Here is a 5,998-nt window from a genome sequence, read left to right as displayed (position 1 = left end):
CTAGGCTGTGCTTAAACTTGCAGTCCTCCTGCCTGGCTTGCCTAGTGCTGAGTTTTTAGGTGTGTACCACCACCACACATAGCTTAGAAGCATAAATTTTTACAGTAGATCTCTAGGGCTATTTCATCTTAGGTGAGCCACTTATGTTGTACAGGTTTCCCCTCCTATCTCTGGATCATTTTGAGACTTAGAAGAGAATCTATGAGAGTACATTTTGAATGGCATCACCTGCCGTTCAAGGTGAGAAATTTTGGTATATTTCCTGTCTCACCCTTGGGTCTTTTTTTTTTTTTTGATGCTCTGGAATCAGTGATTTATGAGAATATTTTAAAGCATTGTTAGGAAACATACATTCTCAGTCTCCTGTAGTGTGGCTGCTGAAGTCATACTTCACAGAGAGTCACATGGTGGGTGGACGCATGTGACAGTGACTCCAGGACATTAAGGACTCTCTACCAAATGAGCTTTATTTCAGATATCTGAAGCAGAAGGAAGCATTCCGGGTTTCTTGTGTCCTACTGTTCATTTACCAGAAAGTAGATAGGATCATGTTATCTACTGCTGCTAGAATCAGACCCACAGCCCAGGAACTTTGAAGGAAGAAGAAGCAGGTAAGAGAAAGGAGCGTAGTGAGAAGCAGGAATGCAGGTGCACAGGGGCAGGCTCAGCTTTTTGAGGAAAACTGTCTCTAGGTTTTTGCCATGAAGATCTTTTCCCGACCTGGCGACTCGCTTGTGCTCTTTCAGCCTTTCATACTGAAAGGGAATCCTTACCCTTTCAAACTAAAATTAACATCACAAGACTCTGAGGTCAAATAGACTACTTTTATAAGACTAACCACAAAGCACAGCCATAAAAGAGACGAACAGCTACTGTAGGTGCCACAGAGCTAACAGTATCAGCCTCTAACTTAACTGCTGTCTGGAAAGGAGAGAGGCTTCTTAATTAGTGGGGTATATATTTTGTTATGAACTGAGAACCTGAAATTAAAGACTCAGACAACCCAGAACTCATTTCGTGTATACATTCCACTGAGTTTTAATTACAGTCTTATATACCTACCACTTTTAAAAGTTCTTTTGTGGTAGCTATTGTATGCATGCTTTCTAGTTTATCATTCCATACATACTGTCATCTAACAGCTTCATTAATTCCTTAAAACAATCCCTCGACATAAAGGCCATTGGCTGTTCAAAGAGGATGTAAGGAGTTATAGAAGCACCTGCAAATTCTAGATAAAGAACAGATTCCATGCATGTGCTGGTCTCTCACATAATAATAAGAAATCCTTGGTAGTCTCTTTAATTCTTATTGCATAAGGCTAGTGTTGAGACCACACATATGGATACACTTAATCTTGCAAGGAGAGGAAAAATTAAAACAATAGGGCCCTCAGCATCTGAAAAAAGACTTGCTCTCCACTGACGCTGTCATAGATAAAGGGCTAGGCTCCATAGCTAGTATCGCGTGATAGTAGAGAGTTGCTGTTTTAGGGCTGGAGAGATGGCTCAGTGGTCTAAAGCACCTACATAGAACAAGCTTAGCAAAGCACAGGGACCGCGGTTCAATCCCCCAGCACCACATGCCAGCCAGCCCCGCCCCCTGGTGGGCTGAGCTAGACACACACACACATACACACACACACACAAATGCATAAATAAAATTTTTTTAAAAAATTAAGAGTTGCTGTTTTGAAATTGACAGAGCATTGAAAAGCAATTGATAACTTTACTAATCTATCACAAATAAGGGACAAAAGGAACTATACCACACCTCACAGAATGAAACACCCCTAAAATTCATGTACCTTTGTTAAGCTACCTAAATTCACAAATATTACATCGGTCTTTGCATAGCTAATCTCTCTGAAGATTATATCAAACAAGTCTACTCTTCCTCTATTAAAACACTAATCATCACTTGTTCTTATGACACTTTTTGTCTTTTGTCTACTTTTTAAATCAATTTAGTTGCTCACCAACTAGCTAATCTCTTCACTTATCATCACAAATAATCCACAAGTTTCAGGTAGAGACATCCTAATAAAGCTGGTGGAAGGGAAACATTTGCTGAGTATTTGCCCATATCATACCAAGGTTATAAAATATACATATCCGTAGAGAACACTTTTCTTCTTACCTTTCCCCTTTCCTTTTGTCTTTTCATTTCTTATGATTTGTTTGTCTCCCTCTTCCCTTCTCTTTCTCCCCCTCGTTTCTCTCCCTCTTTCCCTTCTTATTTGTTGTAACCTCTTTTCTTTATTCCCCCCCCCTTTTTTTTGGTTGTTGTTTAGCTGAGTACATGTTTCACAGAACATTTAACTCCTCCAGTAGTCTGGCTCGAATTAAGTTAAAATTGATGATCATGAATATGGTTCGAAATGTCCTATTTTCTGGCGTTGAATCAACACGGTGGCCCCCAGCTGCTCACAGAACATGCAGTCTCCTAGGACGGAAGATAGTTCTTGCTGTTAACTGGAGTGATGGCAAACATTGTCACATAAACTCCATAAATGATACTCAGCGTTCTCCCCTCCTGTCTGTGCTTCTCTCATAGTTCACAGTTTCTAAAGAGTGCATCTCAACAATGAAATGGATCATGCTCGAAATAATAAAAGATTAGTGTGAAAACATAAACTCATGACAAGTAGGATTCTGGAATCTATAAATGTCTCCAAGACAAAGGTAATAAAGATGCTTTTTAGGAACTTAATCTCTGTTCTTCCAAACTATGATTATTCCAATGACTTTTACTTTTGATATCTATTGCATAGAAAAAAAACTGGGCAAAACTCCTTTTCAAATATGAAACAGTATAAGAGCTTGCAACAAAAAATAGTCAATAGAATTATCTTTTCTCCTCACCCTTTTTCTTTAATAGATTATGTTTTCCTGAAAGGGTTTATTAAAATATTACATTAAAAGAGACTTTTGGTCAATGAAATATTTTCCCTGAGGGAATTCACACTCAAAGCTTTATATGTAACATTAAAATATAAATTTATTCTACATTAAGAGATTTATAAAATATTTGAGACAGTGGACCAAAACATAATTATTTTCTGTGTCTTCCTTGTTTGAAAGCACTTTATCTTTTTAATCACAGAATTCTTTTTGCTACACATTTGTTTGCTCAGAAATTGTTCAAATACACATATATCTATTTATATATGCATATAACATGAGAGAAAATTTAAACATTATGAGAGACCAATTATAATAATTATACATTATTAGGCCAGCCAGATAGCTCAGTGGATTAAAGTGCCTGCTTAGGCAGGTGCAGGGACCAGGATTTGGTGCTTGGCATGCCGCGCTGGCCCCACCTCCAGGGCGCACTGAGATGGCGATTGAGACTGGGCGTGGAGGTGCACACCTGTAATCCCAGTACTCAGGAGGCTGAAAACAGGAGGATCACTATGAGTCCAACCTGTGTAGTGAGACCCTGTAGACCCTGTAGTAAACACATAAAAAATAAAAATAAATAATTATAGATTATCAACATCTGAGCATCACAATTTTATCATAAGCACAGTTATGCTCTACATCCTGTACTAGGTATTGCAGAATACATTAAACTCTTCTTTTAATAAAACTTCTCCATGACCAGTGCAGTTGTTAAATAATTTCATTTTATGGCCAGAGCCTTACAATTAACAAGCCAGACAATGATTCAAGTCATTACTAATTTTTCCGTGATTATTATAGCTTCCACAATAATCTTCACTCTATTAACACAGATTAGGCAGCACTTTGGAGAGGGGCACCATTAGCTTTGCCTTCACAAAAAGATGAGCAGAGAGTGGACTCGAAACCTCGTGGATTCTCTGCGATGCAAAGTGAGTTGAAACCTGTCAGATAATAAAGCATAAATAAATAGTGCTGAATATAAGGATGAATATGGGCTTTTCTTTGATTTAAGAGTACATGTTTTGGGGAACTTATATTTATTAATGTTTTTTACAATTGCTTATTTTTCAGATGTATTTCCAAAAGAAAAGAGACTGGTACTTGGAGAGTCATATACTGGTGCAACAGTAGACTTGATTAGTTATGATTAGTGTTTATTCTTTAAAAGAGAAATGGCTTTATACATTTCTATATATATAGTATGTATATAAGCATATTTATATCTACTACTCAAATATATATATATTATCTATCAGACATTTTAAGATCTATGTATTTCTCACATATAAAGCATATATATATATATATATATATATATTTAGAACAATGGCTTGACAAAGAGTTCTTAGACCCAAGACACTGAAGTATAATCAATAAAAGGAAATATCAATAACTTAGGAGAAAATATTTGCAGTGCATATATCTGGCAATAAGCTTTGATTTATAACATAAAAATGCTGAAGCTCAACTTAAAACTTTTAATTAAGAAACAGATGACTTTAGCTCTCTTCACTCTTCGCAACACCACGAACGGCGGCTCTGTGCCATGTGCCACTCCACCTTGGAACCAGGCGAGTAAAGACTGAAACCTCCACTAGATTCCATTGCACCTGCAGATGTAGATTTCAAGCAGTTGGAGGCATTCTTCAACTGCTCCAACCAAAAAGCAGGGTGCGATCCCATGTGACCAAGCTGCTATTATTTTCAAATTCTGGAAAATCCACAAGACAAAAATTCGTGAGAGGCTTGGACTTCGGGGCCTGAGCTGGAGAGCTGATGGCAAGTCCCAGTCAAGGTACTCGGCTCAGATACACACCTGTGTTGCCATAATAGAGCTCGAATGTGGGCAATGTAGACAGTAATCTGAATTTCTGTGTTTGGAATTTTATTATGTAAAGGTCCACTAAATACTGAAGGAGCACTCAGAGGTAGGAGAAAGCATCAACACACTGATGCAACCGGCCTAACTGAAGGTGATTCAGGAGAGTGTTGGAATTATAAAACAAATGGGTTAATGACCCTGCCCACTTTTCATAGTCCTATTCCCCCATTGTATTAAATCCTCAATGTCAAATCTTACCTGCCACTGCCTGATAGGACTCGTTCACTATCCCTTTCCCTTTAGTTCCCTTTTCTTTTTGTGGGAGAAGAGGATGCTAGAAACGGAACCCAGTGTCTCAAGCACTCCAGACAAGTGTTCTACCACTAAGTTACCTTTTCAGCTCTCATTCACTCTTAGAGTTCCTCCAGTGCAGGGGTTCTCACATGCCTAAAGACCATAAGGGGCCAACCTGTAAAATTATTTAAATTAAAAAATTTAGCCTGGGCATGATGGCACAGCCTGTAATTCCAAAATTGAGGAAGCTGACGCAGGTGTATTACCACAAGTTCCAGGCCAGTCTGAACTTCATAATGAGACCCTGTCTTAAAAAATGAAATATTTAATTCTGAGAGATTCACATTGAATAAGGTTAGGATATGGAGGCAGGGTCAGCCTTGGAAATTCTTCCTATGGTTCTTTGTTTTATTTATTTATTTTCTTTTTGGTTCTTTGTTTCTGAGAGAAAAATTTTATACATGATAGATTATGTAGGAATTGGAGCCAAGTAGACAGCTCAGTGGCTTAAGTGCCTGCTTAGCAAGCACAAGGTGCTAAGTTCAATCTTTAGTACAAAAAAAAAAAAAAAAAAAAAAAAAAAAAAAAAAAAAAAAAAAAAAAAAACCTAAGAAAGAGATGAAAAAATTATGTAGCACTTTGAAAAGGGACAAAGAAATATCTCAGTCATGCAAATACAGTGCTCATTGAAGTATTCTGTGTCCCATACCTGACCCTAGGAAGATACTTCTGAAATTTATTTGAATAATTAGAATATTTTTGCCTAAATTTAGAGAAATCTGGTTTGCTCGAACTAGATCCCCAATAGCCTGTATGAGGGGGATGAAGAAAGGATGAAGTAAGAAATAGGCAAATTTAGGGATGCATAACTGGGGAGGCTGGGAGGTCAGTGCCTCAGGATGGCCAAAGACAAAGGCACTCTGACTAGCTACTATTTATTGGGTGTATACAGTAATTAGAGGGATTATCAGAT

The 5,998-nt window shown here is 37.7% G+C and overlaps 1 pseudogene; it reads left to right on the top strand.

The window, feature by feature from the left end:
• The first annotated feature begins 4,363 nt into the window (after positions 1 to 4,363).
• On the top strand, positions 4,364 to 4,876 carry LOC111815169 (annotated as a pseudogene).
• The last annotated feature ends 1,122 nt before the right edge of the window (positions 4,877 to 5,998 follow it).

This window comes from Octodon degus, unplaced genomic scaffold (assembly GCF_000260255.1).
Source record: "Octodon degus isolate 3935 unplaced genomic scaffold, OctDeg1.0 scaffold00012, whole genome shotgun sequence".
Classification (NCBI taxonomy): domain Eukaryota; kingdom Metazoa; phylum Chordata; class Mammalia; order Rodentia; family Octodontidae; genus Octodon; species Octodon degus.
Note: the sequence above shows the minus strand (reverse complement) of the source record. Positions and strands in the feature narration are given on the sequence as shown.